The sequence below is a fragment of the Rhinopithecus roxellana genome, chromosome 7 (genome assembly GCF_007565055.1).
Source record: "Rhinopithecus roxellana isolate Shanxi Qingling chromosome 7, ASM756505v1, whole genome shotgun sequence".
NCBI classification, from domain to species: domain Eukaryota; kingdom Metazoa; phylum Chordata; class Mammalia; order Primates; family Cercopithecidae; genus Rhinopithecus; species Rhinopithecus roxellana.
The window spans coordinates 61,190,566-61,210,111 of record NC_044555.1 but is presented as its reverse complement, the minus strand read 5'-3'; positions in this window follow the sequence as shown (position 1 = coordinate 61,210,111).

Here is a 19,546-nt window from a genome sequence, read left to right as displayed (position 1 = left end):
GGTAAATTTTTTTCAATAAATATAAATAACAGTGGATTAATACTGAGAAACATAAAGAACTAAAATTCCAACAATCCTATTGCCAAAAAAGAAAAAAAAAAAAAAAAAAAAGGCTAAAGACATAAACAAGAATTCATGGAAGAAGAAACCAAAATGGCCATAAAGTCTAGCAATAAGGTGTTGGGTTAGGGATATCACTGAGAATGAGTATATGAAAACAATCATCTTGTAAAACCATTTTTCAAGAGCATATTTATTTGAGTATGCTCTTGAAAACAAAACATTGTCAGTATTGTTCAGGAACCTCCTGTACCTCTACTCAATATCATAATAATAAAAGAGAATATAACCCTTCTTCCTGACCACCTCGTTAAAATAAGCCCTTAGGGTATGTATCCTAGGGTAACTACAGCACATTTGCACATGGAGAAATGTGTAAGAATGCTACTAGCATCTCTCTGATACCAAAACACTTGTTAAAAATGTATCATTCGTATGGAGAATATGTTAAAATATATAATGGGATATTAGATGTAGAGAAAAGGAATGAATCAAAGCTGCTGGAATCAACATGGATGGTTGCTGAAAGCATAATATCAATGGAAAAATCAAATCACTAAAAGTAAAGTAAGTTATGCTTATGTAAAATTAGGAAACATGAAAAACACTTTTTTTGTATATGGACACATTTATACATAGTAAAAGTGTAAAAAATGCAACAAGGTTGTTTAATAAAAGATTCAGGAAAGGCCTTATTTTGACGAGGTGGTCAGGAAGAAGGGTTATATCATCTTTTATTATTATGATATTGAGTAGGGGTACAAGGGGTGCCTGAACAATACGGACAAAGTTTTGTTTCTCAACTGTGATGTTGTTTACACAGGTGCTCCTTAAATTATTTTGTATGCATATTTGTGTGTCTTAAATATTTCCTAGGAAATTAAAACAAAGGGGCAAATATATTTAGTGCAAAATCCAAATTCTTAAACTAATTTAAAAGTTTGTTAATTACAAATATATGTAACAAAATAAGGTATGAAGGAGAACCCCAGAAAATATTCTTGCTAATACAGAGATAACATAATGCATGACTCTTCCTGGATTAACAAATGTCATTTGATATGCCAATAGGTGCTCATGATGATAATTTGTCATATTACATAATACAAGAATTATATTAAAATAGCCTTGTCAGTACTAAAGAGTTAACAAATTTGATAGCCACTGACGTACTTTAGTCTTGAATTTTAGTTGTTTGCCTTCAATTATTTTTTTCTCAGTGAAAGGAGACAGATTATAACAACTAAAAGTAATTTGTTATTTATTTGGTATTTAATTATATATTTGCCTGTCTTTTTTAACTGGAATATTTATAACTTCCAATACATAACACATGAACATAATTGGACTGGGGTCAAGTTTAAATTGTAAATAAAATAACTGCAACCCAATTGCAACAGTGAACTTGCTTTGTGTCATTAGCCTATGGTTGTTTACTTCAGTGTACACTTGTTTCTAAAAGGATATTATTTCGCCATCAAATCTGATTATTAATGGTCATGACTATATTCAGATTAATTAAATTTGAGAAAAGTAATGATATTCTCAGCTATGTCCATGTTATGGATGAAATCCCAGAATTAAATTCTTATGAAAGCCACCCACTCATTTTCTAGACACGCAAGTAGCTATACTTCAATACGTCTATTATAAAAGGTGATTTTGATAATACAAGTTAATTTGGGTACTATCCCAGAACCACTGAACTTGTTAGGGCTTTGAAAATCTGAGGTCTGTTCTCCAACCTTCGTATAGGGTAACATAATTGTACAGCTTTAAGGTTTCCAAAAAGCAAAATTTCATAAACCTGATATTCTATTCCAGTAGCTAAAAGATCTCAATATGAGAAATTATTTCTGATAAACATATTAAACCTCTAACACGTCAGCTTAAGATCATTTTGTTCTTTTCTTTCTTTTTTTAAACATTATTTCAGTAGATTTGGGTGTACAAGTGGTTTTTTGTTTCATGGATGAATTACATAGTGGTGAAGTCTGGACTTTTAGTGTAGCCATCACCCAGAACTTAATTACCCGATAGGCAATTGTTCTGTTAATTAAACAAATGCCACATATTTTTCTGATTACAAATGTAAATCTGGCATAGTATTAAAAATTGAAAATACAGAAAAATACATAAAGATACAAACGCCCCTCAGATAAACACAACTAAGCATGTTGGACCATTTATTGTTTTATTATGCACACATTTGTGCTTATAATACATATGTATATTCATGTATATGATAACCACATTATATAGTAAATATTAATATCTATTATTTATTAAACATCTACTATGTACCACATGTATACAGCATGCACTTTGTGTAGATTTTCATATTTAACCATTAATATGAAAATCTACAATTTACATTTTTAATCTACATTAAAAATTAAAATCTACATTTTAAAAATACAATTGAACCATGAAACATTAATTTTCTTTTCAAAGATCCCACAGCTACTAAGTGTTGGAGTACAGATTCAAATGTAGGCAATAGAAGTCCAAATATGGCACTCTTACAAGCCTGTCTCCCATATATTAGGCCTATAACTTATATGTGTGTGTAACTGAAACAGAACTTAATCATATTCTTTAACAGAGTTCGTTTTTGATAATAACATCTCTTGAGTGAACCTAACAGACTATCTCTCATCACTTTCTTAGCAGTTCTTTGTTTCTCTTTATTCACAGTTTTACTTTTTATAGGAGAATATATACATATATATTTGAAACTTTGAATACAATGACAAATGAACATTCAGTGACCATACAAACATGCACAGTTACACATGTAATCATATATATGTATTCATATTGCACTCATTTTACTTATATTTGTGTTATCCTCTTATTCCCATAGTATTTTTTTTCTGTGTATTATAAGCATGTGCTTAAAAAATAAATGAAAAGTTACTGCTGCTAGAAATCCACTTCCCAGAGTCAACTACTTTAATTTGTTTAATTTATGCTTGATTTTAGTTTTTTCTGTAATAACCTCTGTATCTCTAAATAGTCCACATATATGCCACTATATGTGGTATATCAATATTTTATATAATATATTGACTTTTATCTATACCTTAGAATCTAGTTTATTTCCCCTAAATGTTATCATCACCTCCAAAACATTCCTCTTTTTGTCTTCTCTTGGTTACTTTGCAATAGTAAAATGTGTACTTTTATCTCTATTTTTATTCCATCAGTATATACAATATATCTTCACTGTCCCATTGTAAGATGAGAATGCTAGTAAATTTGAAAGAATTATACCTAGTCTCTGGAGTTCTTTCCTTCAAGATACTACCCTTCTATACCAATTTGCCCTACTCTCAGTTAGACCTACTGCTTCCCAGGCCTACTGGAAAGTTTACCGCTAGTACTATGACTTTTGCTTTTGGATATATAAATATCCAAGGGATAGTTTTTGTTATCTGATTATGCCTATTTCATGCTATGCTATTCTGAAACTGGGATTACAATATCTTCATTAATATTCTTGATGATATTAATCATAATTATGTTTTTTTAAGTTCTCATCTGTTAACTAAATTATATCTATTTTCTCTGAGGTTAATTGTTACATTTGTTTATCTTGATCTCAGTGTTTCATTTTGGAGTACTTACTGTAATGGGTCGTGATTCTTTCTTATCCAATTATATTTTATAAAGAAGCAATAGAAAAGTAAATTTTGATGCTATATTTGCACAGGTTTGTCAATTGGAAGGCTTTACGTTAGGGTGGAAAACGTTCTGTTTTTATGCTCAGTTGTCTGCATAAAATGGCCTTGAGGAGAGTGATATTGTCTGAGCCCCATCCTTCTCTCCAAGTGAATGGGCAATTCTGGACACTGATGGCTTCTCCAAGAATCTGCATGGCAGTTTTATTTCCCTTGTCAGCCTCTGTGCAGATGCTCATTGATGGTTCCTTCTAAATAGCTGCCCTTTTCTTGTAAATATTTTTGTTATACTTTTAATGAGGTTTCTTTTTGGAAGAGAGGAGACATCTAGTTTCAGATGCAACTGTGATCTAGCAGGGTTCTCTCATGTCATTTAATATTTAAATTCTGGACTTCAGTTCTGACATGTAGAGGCTCTATGACCCAGACTCATTTTCCTTATTTGTAAAATGAAGATCAGAATATTTGCCTACAGTGTTGTCAATAATAAATATGATTATGTAGGTAAAACATTTAGTGCTTTAACTGTAACACATAGGACACAATCAATAGACATTTGTTCCTTCTTCCACTCTAAATTTGAAGTGCTGGTGATTCAAAGATGAAAAGATGAAATGCTATTTGCTAGTGTTTGTAGTCCAGCAGAGTGCCAGACAAGCAAATACACAATAAGGATATAATTTGACAATGGCTGTATTTAAGGTATGTATAGATAACTCAAAGAAAATGGAAAAAGAAGCATTTGAGTATTTGAGGGGAAATGAAGGAGGGGTTCACAGAAGAGGCAAATTCTTGACAATATACATGCAGAAAAGAATTATTCGCACTTTCTAGGCTGAATTCTGTTATATGGATTCAAATAGTATTATTAAATTGCTCTTTAAATGTCTCTTATCCTTAGCTAAGTAAACAATTTTACCTTCTTGGATTTTTATAAAAAGAGATTGGAAAATATTTTATTTTCTTTAATAAGAAAAAAGCAATTTTGAGCTTTATCATTATCAAAATTATATAATTATCTATACCAATTTATACCACTTTCTTCTTTAAATACTGTGCAAATCACACTTAATAATGGCTCTTTCTGTCAGCTGTGAATTCACATCTTAAGAGATAGCATTTATACAGAAAAGATTAAATAGCTACACCAGGATGTGCACAAGCATATTAACATCTCCTTCTGACTTAGTGCCTAAATTTAGCTACAACCATACAGCATATTGTCATAGAAGTGAATTAGAATTTTTAACAAACAATTCTGACTCTTTTTTTCCTCATTATTCTCATTGAGCCATAAAAGTCCTGACTTGGAATGTTATATATTTATTCTCAATCTTTTCTAAAGCCACCTTGAAGTAGATTACAAAGCATATGTAGTACCAAGGAGATTTCTTTCTTAAATGAGGAAGGTAGAGTTAGAATTAAAAGAAAATGAAAAATAAATAAATTAAAATGAAGCCTGTAGTTATTATCTAAATACCTGGAGACCCAGGACACTTCCTTGAAGTGGACCACATATTTGATTCTGAACTTGCTAATATCTTGAAAGGAGTCATTGTCATTTACACGATTCAATATGACTATACAAATTTTTTAAATGAAAAGAAAATTACTATATGCAAGACAAGCCTAAATCTTCTTGGTTCTAAAACCAGCCATTGGCCTAATAAAAAAGTACAATGCATTATACAATGCATATTATAGGACTTAAGTATGGGACCATAAAAACATTTATTAAGTGCATGTTATTTAGTCTATGGTCACTCTTGATCACTTCTTTTTCCATCAACGTCCATGAAAATCTAATCCATTACCAGGTCCTGTTGATTTTACCAAATATATCTTAAATTTGGCGTCTTTTCCTATTTCCCATCTCTTCCACCCTAATTTGTATATCATTATCTCTAAACTGGATTGCCACAATAGACTCCTAAAAGGCTTCTCAGCAATACATCCCCTATATTAGAGCCACAGTCTTTTTTAAAATGCAAATTTGATCTTATTCCTCTTCTGCTTAAAATATTTCAATAGCTTTCCATTGCCATTAGGATATAGACTGAATATCTCAACACAATCCACGCGGCCTTTCATGGCTTTATCTTGGCTATATCTGGCATCAGTAACGCCCTTGCTCTCTAAGTCTTAACTATTTGCTTTTGATTAATTCTTCAAACACATTAAAATCCTCCATAGCAAGAGGCCTTGGATGTCTTTTTTCCTCCCCTGCTCAGTCTAGCTAAGTCATTCCCATCCTTCATTTCCCACCTAATGTATCACTTCCTCTAACCCTTCAGACTATATCACGCTCCATATTATGTGTTCTCATATTACTTCCTGGATGTCACATGCATGATTTGTAATTTTCAAATTTACTTTGTAATGATGTAATCAATATCAGCCATGTCCTAGAGAATGTAAAATTCAGGGGATTAGGAATAATGTGTGTTTTTTTTTCCTAATTACTACACCTCAAAAAGCTAAAATAGTATACAGCCAATGTAGAATCATGCAAAGTTGCCAAGATGCTGCGCTACAGTAATTTCCCACAAACTGGTGAATGGAATGTCCTCGAACTCCATAACCTTTTTACTATATACTGCGTTTTAGACTCCTAAATTAAAGATTAAGTAAGATGAACATATTGTCTGTATTCATTTTTATAATTGACAGTTACCATTATCTACCATTGTTTAGTTGTGACTTTTGAATGTTATTTTTAATAATGGCTTTACACATTTTTAAAAATCTCAGTTTCTTATTTTTTTTCCTCCGTATTACCAAATACCAGTGACATGACAAAGTATTTACATAAACGGTAGCACAGAATGTCCTATGAATTTCAAACACTACAAAACATATATAATTTCCTCCGGCTTGCTGTTAGAAAATCCTTTATTTGCGAGATTATATATTTGGAACTTATCTTCAGATTTTACAGACTGGATCAAGATGTCTTAACTGATGATAATAACTATGTTTTATACTTCTTGAGAACTGCAACAGTCTGTAATTTTACTGTAGAAGTGAGTACACTGAAGGGTGTAGGCACTGGGCACAAAGTCTATACTGAACAGATGCTTGTTCATCGTCTTTCTCAAAACAAAATATTTTCTCTTATATCTTTTATTCAAAAGAACTCAAATAAATATCATTGTGAAATGCACCAGCTGCTTCCTTCGTCCTGCTGAAGTTTCACTGCTATTAATTTCCAAACCCAAGAATGCAATAGGAGGAACTACAAAGACTGTTTCTTAAAGGTGAAGTCCTCAATTTTGTATTTCTTTTCTTCTCTTCTCAAGCCAAGGAGTATCACAGGAACAGCTATTCTTCCAAGTTTTATCTCTAGGCAACTCTTCTTCCTTGAGATCATGTGTATGTACAGATACACAGATGTGCACATTATTTACATGTACACAATTATTGGCTTCTGTGTCTCTGACATTCTTGCTCTAATACTCTTTCTGAGAAAACAAGTCCCTAATTTTATAATAGAAGTTGAAAGAATTTATATCAAGTGTTGCTTTAAAGTCAGCTTTTTAGGATCACATTTGCACTTTTCATGAAAGAGTCATTCACTATCCATGTGGTAACTTACATACCCTTCTGCCATGGAGACTTGTGATTTAAGTTAAAGCAGTCCAGGACCTGTTTCTATGTTCCTGTTTAGATTAAGGGATGGTGATCTATAGAGAAAAGACTTTTGTCTTCTCTGATGGAAACATTCATCATTTTCTTGAGTGTTCTGTGGAGCAAATCTATTATAAGGATAAGACTAATACTGGCATTTATTGAGAGGTGATGATGTTCCAAATAGTATTCTAAGTGTTTATATCTCAAAGAGTGGGGAACAGAGATTTTTAAATCTGTATAAAATGGTTGTGACATTATTATAATTGACTTTTTGTAGCCATTATATTGTCTAAATATTATTTTCTAGCATGGATGTATGGTAAATAAATTCATTATGTTACAGTAGGTAGCTAGTCAGACATGAGCAGGGCAGGAGAGACCCCTGCCCCCCGACCATCAGGAATGTCAAACAACCATCAGGTGATGGTCAGGTGGTTGTTAAACTGCTTCTCTAAACTAATAATTGGTCACAGCCAGTGCCAAGGAAAGGCAGTGTCCCAACAGATAGGAAAAACCTGAAACTGGTGATCAGCAGCTTCCTGGTAAGATCTCAGGAGTTGGGCAAATGGGTTCCAGCATGTGCACTAAGAGGCAAAATGGCAGAGTTTAACTGGTATATAGGAACACTCGACTGAAAGGGAACACCTCAAGTGAGCATGTGCATAATTTTGGTAAACACACTGCACTTTTTGGTAAACGCACTGCACACTGCACACTGCCAAGTGCTGGCAGGCCACTGCATATGAGGACAGCCCACCCCAAGGGAGGTATCAGGAGAAAAGGGATGCAAGACCACAGAAGTATGCCAACACATAAGACCCTAAGTCAAAAGTCAAACCGTGCGCTTGATCTCACAAATTGCCTGCTTGGCCCTCTTCCAAGTGTACTTTACTTCCTTTTGTTCCTACTCTAAAGTTTTTTAATAAACTTTCACTCTTGCTCTGAAACTTGCCTCAGTCTCTCACTTTGCCTTATGCCCCTCAGTCAAATTCTTTCTTCTGAGGAGGCAAGAACTGAGGTTGCTGCTGATCCGTGTGGATTCTTTGTCAGTCTCAATTGTATTGCCAGACTTCCGAATGGATTGTAAAGAATTTCAGGTGTACAGGTCGAGACATGAGGCTAGCCACCCTCCCACATACACATACCCCACAGCTACTTAGCTGATTTATTTGCTGCTAAGCGTTTCCTTGGTGACTACAGATTAATGACTTTGACGTTATTTAATTTTAGCTCTGGGAGTGTTGTTTCATAGAGTATTCGACAAATATTTAGGTTTTAGAACCTTGCTTCTCAAAGTGTGGTCCGCAGACCACAAGCATTGGCCTCACCTGGGAACACGTTAGAATCCTCACAAACCTCCAAGAACTACTGAGTCAGAATTTGCATTTTAACATCCTCAGGGGATTTCTCCACAGAATAAAGTTAGAGAACATGCCAAGGACAGAATTTCTCAGAAGTGAATATATGAACAACTCATATCAAAATCACCTGGGGGTATGTTTTAAATGCAGGTCCTAAGATCTATAACAGACCTATCTAAACCCAGTGCCTGCAGGTAAGACCTGGGGAATCTGCATTTTAAACAAGCACCCCGGGTGATTATTATGCACACTGAAAAGTGAGAACCACTGCTTTACAAATTTCAATCATGAAGTATTTCTTTAAATCAGTCAGTTTGTGTTTCACTTTTACAGTGAATATTTTCATCTAATTTAAGGAAAACCTGTTTATTGTAATTAAACAGAAACTTCTCAAACAACAGCAACTGGGATGCTATTTTATCTCTAAATGGCACATACACAGTATATAAAAGATCAAATACTTATGATATTGGCTTAATCGTTTGTGTGTCAGAATGTTTTACCCTTCTAGCCGTTTAATAGACATAATAGAAAATCACCAAAATAAATTTCCCCAGTGATTCACTTTAGATTTATAGAAATAAAAAAGCATTGGAGATTTTTTGCCTCACAATTTCATAAAATTTAAATGAGAATTCAGCGCCTAGCTTTACGTTTAAATTACTCTCTGGAGAGGAACACTTCCTCATGTATTTGCCTAACCCTAAGTTTACAGTGATAAAGGTACATCTGGAAGTCTGTCATATGTCTTGCATAATTCATAAATTGTCTCTTACTATGATTAAGTTTGAATGGTGAAAACTTATAATATTGATATACATTACAACTCAAATAAGAAAGCATCCAAAATGTCAGGTTAAAATAAAAGAGGAGATATGATGTTAGTTTTCGAATATCAAGAAATGGAAAAATATTTTAATTGTGTGCATGTGCCCTCTTGTGCATATATGTGCTAATGAGTCTAAAAATATCTTTGATTAATCTTGTTGCTGACTTGTTTTTTAAGATAATATTGAGGTATAATTGATATACAAAAATTATACATTCGACATACGCAATTTGATTAATTGAGCCACGTGCATATACCCGTTACCATCACCACAATCAAGGTAATAACACCCATCATTTCCAAAAGTTTCCTTATATCCCCCCCTTTTTTTTTTGTAGTAAAAACACTGAACATGAGATCTACCCTTTCATCAAATATATATACGTTTTTTTGAGATGGAGTCTTGCCCTGTCTCCCAGGCTGGAGTGCAGTGGCGCGATCTCAGCTCACTGCAACCTCCGCCTCTTGGTCCAAGTGATTCTCCTGCCCCATGCCCAGCTAAATTTTTACATCTTCAGTAGAGACGGGGGTTTCACCATGTTGGCCAGGCTGGTCTCAAACTCCTGACCTCCTGATCCGCCTGCCTTGGCCTCCCAAAGTGTTAGGATTACAGGCGTGAGCCACCGTGCCCGGCTTTTAACAAATTTTTAAGTGTATAATTTAATATTGCTAACTAATAATAGGCATTTTATTGTATCGATGTTGATAAAAAGAGTCTAACTCTGTAAAATATTTGAAGAGATTTACTCTGAACCCAGTAAAACTGACCATGGCCAGTGGCACAGCCGTCAGGAGGTCCTGAGGACATGTGCCCTAGGTGGTCAGGGCACAGTTTGGTTTTATACATTTTTAGAGAGGCATGAGGCAGCAATCAAATGCATTTAAGAAATACATTGGTTTGGTCCAGAAAGGCAGAACAACTCAAAGTGCAGGGGCGGGAGTGTGCTTTCAGGCTATAGGTAGATTTAAACATTTTTTTGTTGACAATTGGTAGAGTTTGTCTAAAGACCTGGGATCTTAAAAAGGAAATGTTCACATTAAGATAAAAGATTGCGGAGGTCAAGTTTCTTTTGAAATCTTATAGTGGTTGCCCTTAGAGACAATAGATGACAAAAGTTTCCTATTCAGATCTTTAAAAGGTGCTAGACTTTTAGTTAATCTCTTTAGGATTAGGAGGGCCTGGAAGAAAAAGACCTAGCTATGTTCATAGAGATTCTTTACAGATGCAAATTTTGCCCCACAAAGGACAGCTTTCCAGGGCCATTTGGCAAAGAAACCTGTTTTGGGATAAAATATGTTGATTTTCTTCCTTGTGTCATAATGTTATACTGGAGTCAGGTTGGAAAGTAAGTCACAATATATAGGGTTAAATAAAACCCATGTGATGAGAATTTATGATTCAGAGGGCATGACTCCCCAGATCCCTTAGATAGGAATTTGGGCAAGATAAGAAAATCAGAGTTTAATCCTCACCTGCTTACCTGTGTCTGGCTGGATTTCCAAGCCAGTGAGTCTTATCCTATGAGGTGCCGTGGAGGTGGGGCCTGAAGACCATTGCTGCTCAGCACCCTGGATTCAGTCCCTTTCCTAGGGGTATGCATGGGGGTCTAACCTCCCACCTTGCCAGAGTTGCAGCTGCTTTTGCCAGAAAGCTTGGGTATCTAGAACTCCTGGGGCTCTGTGTGTGCCTAAGCGACTGCTCTGCCAAAACTCCACGTAGCTCTGTGTGTCAGACTGAAGGCCCTGCTGGAGTGGGTTCACAAGGGGATCTCCTGATCTGAAGTTTGGAAAGATCCACAGGAAAAGCATGGGTCCCTGGGGTTGCTTACTCACTCACTGCTTTGCTTCCCTGAGTTGGGGAGGCTCCCCTGGCTCTGTGTCACTCCCTGGTGGGCAGTCATCCTGCCTTGCTTTTCTCTGTATTGAGTGGGTCGAGTTGTTTTCTAGATGAATTCCAATGTATGTAACTGAATGTTTCAGTTGAAGGTGCTGTATTTACTCCTTCTATTTCTCTCCATGAGAGCAATGCACACTAGATGCTTCTAGTCTGTCATCTTGGACAGCCCTCCAGCAAACTTTTAAATGTACCCTAAGGTCTTTTCTCTGGCAAGCGTGGCCGAGTCAGTGTGAGGAGTGAGGAGTGATGATTGTCAGGAACACGGAGGTGGCCTTTGGCATCCTAAGCATAATGTTAGCTTGTCTTTTGGAACCATATGTCATACAGATTATGGGCCTTCACAAAATTTCTTGCATAAGCTAGTTCATCTTTTCCTGAAATTTTTCTGATATGTCTATTTTGAGGTATTTATTTAAAAAAAAGTCTGAACCCTATTCCACACCAATTGAATCAGACTTTCCAGAAGAGGAGCCTGAAAACCTGTGCTTCTTCTTGTAACATAAATATTTTGAGCTGCATAAACGATAGGATTTAGACTTCTTCAAGTCTAATTTATTATAATTATTATTACTGTTCATTAGGGATAATAAAAGGAAGAATTTTTTTGTGGTCCTCTAGATTTTAATAGAGTTCTGAATAGTTTTTGCTTTATTTATTTCAGTGTCATTTTCAACATTTGTATTTTTGCCATAACAATTAACTGAACCTAGTCAATTAGTCAAGCACATGAACTGTTGGTAAATTTGTGGTTTCTAAACTTGTAAATACCAGAGGAAATTCAGAATAATTTACACTGAGTAAATTTACTATCAATTTACATATTGATTTTAATTTATTCAAAATGATGAATTTATATTCCAACTTTATTCAAATATATCTGTTTATGTGTTACTAGGTTTATGTACATGGAATTAGGGTAAATATGCACCTGATGGCATTAATATTTCAACTTCTTTCATCTATTTTATGAAGTTATTTTTTATAGTTTAAAAAGAATCTGAATTCCAGGTATAGAAGCAGAGATTTTAAACCTTAGATTGCTTTATACTTCTAACTTCTTTTAAACTATGGAAAGCTATTGAAGATGTGAGAAATGGGAAAATTTTTCTTCAAAGATTATAAAAAGTCATGATTTCTTACTATAAGATTGCTATCCAGTATTAGTATATATATACACTATATATATATAGTATTTTATATATATAGTACTATATGTATAGTATTATATATATATGGTACTGTATATATAGTATATATATATATATTCCCAATCAGTTGTCCTAGCTTGCTCTGGCATGCCTGGACAGAACTAGACAAGCCCCAGCCCATAGTGCAGGCCATTTCTTATTTGGAGACGCTTCCTTAACTATCCCTGGGCAACTTCCTTTTCTTTCTTTGTTCTGTTCCCCTTATCCAGTTAAAAAAGTTTTAAACTAATAGCCAGTCAGGTACAGTGTAAAATGTGAGGTCCTATTCCAACCGATGGAAACTGGACACAGCAGTAGGATAGACGTGTCAGGTTATAAATAACTCTGTCTCCTTTGTTCAGTGCGCTCTCGTGGCTGGATAGCTATTGAGTAGTACCCTTTCTGCAGAAAGTAAAGCTTGTCTTGCTGAGAGATCATTTGTTCTCACGTTAATTCTTTTTTTTGCAATGCCAAAAACTTCATTCCCAACAAAGATAAAATAGAGTAAAAATAGTGATATGGCAAGGAAGGCCAGGTCAAAAGAAAATAATGCAGATTTCTATTAATGAAATTGAGTCTTATATTGACATTTATTGCTATGCTGTCAGCTTATTTTACATGTTTATTTGTCTCTGTCTATGTAATCGTTTTAGATGTAAAAAGTGCTCAGCAGGTAAAAATTGGGACAATTTTGATAACACGGGACTTCTCAATGTGAAAGTCATCAGAAATCATGTGCCAATGTACTTGTGCCAATCTTACTAAAAATAGTTCAAGTACTTTTAAATTTAATCTTAGCACATAATTAAAAAGAAGTTTATTTTAATTTCCCCAAGTAAATTGTACTCAAACCAGTATTTTAAGCAAATTATAAAGATTGTATATACTACAAGATATTTTATTTCTCTATTGGTTGTTCTGGGTGAGAAATTTTTAAGAAAAATAACATCTTGGCCCACCGCATTTGTTTTATTAAATGTTCGTGTTATAACTAACCAGAACATTCAAATAATTGCTTTATTATTGGCCATTAGTAAACAATAAAAGATAGATTAATGCATTGAACTTGAAGGGTGCATTATAGATACCATAAAACTAGGATATTTTAGATACATTATGTTAACTTATTTGGAAATATAAAACACTATTATTGCCAAATTGTTTAGTAATAATTCGACAAATCGAACTCTTTGGTCGTTTTTAGCTTCTGGATTAAATGGCTTCTTTGTGATGTTGACTTTGCCTGGTTCACCTCGAAAGATTTTGTTTTTTTACTTTTTATTTTAAATAATTTACAGTACCACATATTAAACTAGAGTCAAACTTCAAAGCAATGTTCTGGGTATCTGTGAGTATAAGTAACAAAATTCACTCAGCTTAATGAACAGTGAAAATTGAGTGTACTTTCACAATTTGGGATAAAATATAAGAATTCTGTTTCACATTTTAAAAGGTATGCATGTGAATACATATATACATGTATTATATATGTATAGTATTATATATATACTATATATAGTATTTTATATATAGTACTACATATAGTATATATAATATTACATATATAGTATTTTTTTATATAGTACTATATACTATTTTATATATAGTACTGTATATATAGTATTTTATATATACAGTACTATATATATAGTACTGTATATAGTACATGTATATACATATAGTTCTGGAAATTGTTTGATTAGATCTAAAGTTCCAAAATTATTGAAGCCATAGACTATAGTTACAGCTAAAGATATTTTCCTTTTTATGGTAAGCTTGCCATGTTAAAACCAAATGACATGCACAGTATAAAAGCATTTAGAACCTGACTTTGGCATGAAAGGAAACCTTTCATGACTAAATAAAATCAAGGTTTTGTCAGTGAGGAGAAGAGGGTAAAGGATATTGGAGTAAACAGCTAATAATCTTCTTCACGAGGACACACAGAAATTATTTTTGTCCCTAATAACACAGTTGTTTAATATGTCTTTAATCTGACATTATAGGCAGAAAAGGATCTTTTGATCTTTATGTCTTAATAAAATAATGCTTAGTAATGCTACAATATTATATTTTTATAAAGTTCTCTTTAATATTTGTTTTTGAACAGAATTCCAAACACAAACAAAATGTAAGAAAGCACATTTTAAATTATAACCCAAATGAGAATACTGCAAAGTACCTTTATGGTTAACTTTCTTAGGTAAACTAAAAATCAAATAACATGGCATTGTCTTAACAGGATCCCCAGTCTGGTATCTATGTTTAATCAGCGGGGAAACACTAGGAAATAAGAAAAAAAAAATTTAAATTTCCATATAATAACTGAATTGTTTTTAGTGCTTTTTAAAAATGTTCATGTTCTTCTCTTTTTAGGCACATAGTGATATTACACATCCTCAACAATGTAGAAGTTATGCGTGAAAATATAATTTATTTGGCAAAAAACATGGGTGGGGGGAAGTGCTGTACATTAGTTTCAAATTTAAGAGCCACTGAACAATTTTTCAGATCCCTTTCTCCTGCTACATACAATGATCATAGAAACATGTAAAAACTGAGTCTCCCTCAGCATGGATTTCCGACTGCATAGTCTCCATCTATGACAGCCATATAGTATGACCAAGAAACAAACTATTATTCTAATTCACTAATATTGGAGGTTGTTTTTTCACTGCAGCATGACCTTGTTTATGGTACCTGATACTCTTCTCTGGAGTAACTTCTGCTTATGTATCACAAATAAACACATTTTATCTTCTCAAATGAGCTTTGTGGTACTGAAATTATCTTTCAGGGGTTGTTATAATAGAAATTGTTATTATATATGTTAAAAATGCCTCTATGTATAAACTGCTCTTTGAAAGCAACAGGTAAATGTAGAAAAACCTTTGAAATGGTATGGGTAATAGACATTTTATTCATCACACATTTAACTTCATGAATTTATAAAACATTAGCATAAGCAAGAACTGCTAACAAGTTCTTACTCTAGTTAATCCCAAAGGAATTTGCTGGCAAGGATCAGTATAAAATATAGATTTTAGCCACAATTTTAAAATGGTCAGTGAATCATCTGTGCTCTGAAATGAGCCCTCTGAAAATAATTTCTTATACTATGATTTGCTGCTTTTACCAGTAATATTGAGTTATGTACTCACTCAAGAAATACATACTAGATAGAACCTCAAGTACTCTTTTTAGTACAGAAAAAAGATATAGTAATTAATAAGTCACAGATCTGATCCTCAAAAAACCCACCATCAACTAGGGAAAAGAAATCAAAAACTAACAGAAATTTGACAAAGATATTCAGGACCTGAACTCAGCTCTGGATCAAGTGGACCTGATAAATATCTACAGAATTCTCCATCCCAAAACAAAATAATTTAAGTTCTTCTCATCACCACATGGCACTTACTCTAAAATCTATCACATATTTGGAAGTGAAAGACTCCTAGACAAATGCAAAAGAACTGAAATTATAACAGTTTCTCAGATCACAGCACAATCAAATTAGAACTCGAGATTAAGAAACTCACTCAAAACCACACAACTACATGGAAATTAAACAACTTGTTCCTGAATGACTCCTGAGGAAATAATGAAATTAAGGCAGAAATTAAGAAGTTCTTTGAAACTAATGAGAACAAACAGACAATGTACCAGAATCTCTGGGACGCAGCTAAGGCAGTGTTAAGAGGGAAATGTATGGCACTAAATGCCCACATCAAAAAGCTACAAAGATCTCAAATTGACAACCTAACATTACAACTAAAAGAACTAAAGAACCAAGATTAAACAAACCCCAAATCTAGCAGAAGACAAGAAATAACCAAGACTAGAACAGAGTCAGGAGCTGCTTTTTTTTTTTTTTTTTTTTTTGAGACGGAGTCTCGCTCTGTCGCCCGGGCTGGAGTACAGTGGCCGGATCTCAGCTCACTGCAAGCTCTGCCTCCCGGGTTCACGCCATTCTCCTGCCTCAGCCTCCCGAGTAGCTGGGACTACAGGCGCCGGCCACATCGCCTGGCTAGTTTTTTGTATTTTTAGTAGAGACGAGGTTTCACTGTGTTAGCCAGGATGGTCTCGATCTCCTGACCCCGTGATCCGCCCGTCTCGGCCTCCCAAAGTGCTGGGATTACAGGCTTGAGCCACCGCGCCCGGCCTTTTTTTTTTTTTTTGAGATGGAGTCTTGCTCTGCCGCCCAGGCTGGAGTGCAGTGGCCGGCACTCAGCTCACTGCAAGCTCTGCCTCCCGGGTTCACGCCATTCTCCTGCCTCAGCCTCCCGAGTAGCTGGGACTACAGGTGCCCGCCTCGTCGCCCGGCTAGTTTTTTGTATTTTTTAGTAGAGACGGGGTTTCACCGTATTAGCCAGGATGGTCTTGATCTCCTGACCTCATGATCCGCCCGTCTCGGCCTCCCAAAGTGCTGGGATTACAGGCTTGAGCCACCGCGCCCGGCCAGGAGCTGCTTTTTTAAAAAAATTAACAAAATAGATAGACTGCTAGCTAGACCAATAAAGAAGAAAAGAGAGAAGAAACAAGTAGACACAATCAGAAATGATAAGGGGAATACCACCACTGACACCACAGAAATACAAACAACCACCAGAGAATACTATAAACACCTCTATGTACATAGACTAGAAAATCTAGAAGAAATGGATAAATTCCTGAAAGCATACACCCTTCCAAGACTGAGCCAGGAAGAAACTGAATCCCTAAATAGACCAATAATGACTTCTGAAATTGAGGTAGTAATAAATAGCCCACCAACCAAAAAAAGCCCAGGACCAGATGAATTTACGCCTGAATTCTCCCAAAGGTAGAACGAGGAGCTGGTACCATTTCTACTGAAATTGTTTCAAACAGTGGAAAAGGGTGGACTTCTCCGCAACTCATTTTGTGAGACCAGCATGATCCTGATACAAAAACCTGGTAAAGATACAAAAAAAAGAAAGAAAAGAAAATAAAAGAAAAAAGAAAACTTCAGGCCAATATCCCTGATGAACATTGATGCAAACATTCTCAATGAAATACTGGCAAATTAAATTCAGCAGTACATCAGAAAGCTTATTCACCATCATCAAGTTGGCTGCATCCCTAGGATGCAAGTTTGGTTCAACATACACAAATCAATAAATGTAATTAATTACAAAAAGAACTAAAAGCAAAAACTATGTGATTATCTCAATAGACGCAGAAAAGGCCTTTGATAAAATTCAACATCCCTTCATGTTAAAAACTCTCAATAAACTAGGTATTGAGGAATATACTTCAAAATAATAAGAGCCGTATATGACAAACCCACAACCAATATCATACGGAATGGGCAAAAGCTGGAAGCATTCCCCTTGAAAACAGGCACAAGACAAGGATGCCCTCTCTCACCACTCTTATTCAACATAGTATTGGAAGTTCTAGCCAGGGCAATCAGGCAAGAGAGAGAAATAAAGAGTATTCAAATAGGAAGTGCAGAAGTCAAATTATCTTTGTTTGCCGATGACATGATCCTGTGTCTAGAAAACCCCATCAAAAAAACAAAAACAGACACATAGACCAAGGGGACAGAATAGGGAACTCAGAAATAAGACTGCACACCTACAACCATCTGATCTTTGGCAAATATGACAAAAGCCAGCAATGGGGAAAAGATTTTCTATTTAATAAATAGTATTGAGAGAAGTGGCTGGCCATAGGCTGTGGATGGGGTGACAGAAGCACACACTGGGAGCCCTCACGACTGGAACTGCAGTGGGTCAGACCTGAAGCCAGCAAAACACTGGATCTGTCTCAAGGCTTGCTGTGACTAGTACATGGCTAGGTTTCTATGTTCATTGAAGACCACAGGGTAATAGAATCAGCAGGTGGTAAAGTCTTCCAGGTTTATATTCTTTCCTTCCAGAGTGTCAAGTGTTCCCAGGCCTCAGGCAAGTCCCAGAGATGCTGTCTGGCAGTCAGGAATTGGGGTCAAAACCTTAGAAATCTACCTGATATTCTATTTTTTTTTTTTTTTTTTTGAGATGGAGTTTCGCTCTTGTTGCCCAGACTGGAGTGCAATGGCGCGATCTCGGCTCACCACAACCTCCACCTCCCAGGTTCCAGTGATTCTCCTGCCTCGGCCTCCCTAGTAGCTGGGATTACAGACGCCCGCCACCACACCCGGCTAATTTTGTATTTTTAGTAGAGACGGGGTTTCTCCATGTTGGTCAGGCTGGTCTCGAACTCCCGACCTCAGGTGATCCGCCCGCCTCAGTCTCCCAAAGTGCTGGGATTATAGGCGTGAACCACTACGTCCAGCTCCTGGTATTCTATTAAACTGCAGGTAAACTGGCACTCAAACTACAAGACCAAGTCCTTTCTGATCTTTCTTTCCCTTTCTATTGGCAGAGGAGCCTCTCCCTGAGGCCACTACCTCCACTGGCCCATGGGGAGTTCTGCTATACACTGCCAATGTTCACTTCAGGCCCAAGGGTTCTTCAGTCATCTTGCAGTGAATGCTGCCAGATCTGGGAGTCTCCCTTCAGGGAAGTGGGCTCCCCCCTGAACCAGGACAGGTCCAGAAATGCTGTCCAAGAGCCTAGGCCTGGACTTGGGAACCCCAAGAGCCTGCTTAGTACTCTACTCCACTGTCGCAAAGCTGGTACCTGAATCCAGCATGTTTCACACTCTCACCTAAGCCCTGTGGCATACTACCTGTGTATCACTGTTAGTGATTCAGGGCCCAAGGGCTCTTCAGTTAGCAGATGATGAATCCTGCCTGGACTGGGTTCTTCCCTTCCAGGCAGCAAGTTTCCTTCTGACCCAGGGCATGTCTAGAATTGTCATCTGGGAGCTAGGGCCTGGAATGGTGGCCTCATGGATCTGCCCTTTCCCCTATCCTACTGTGGCTGAGCTGC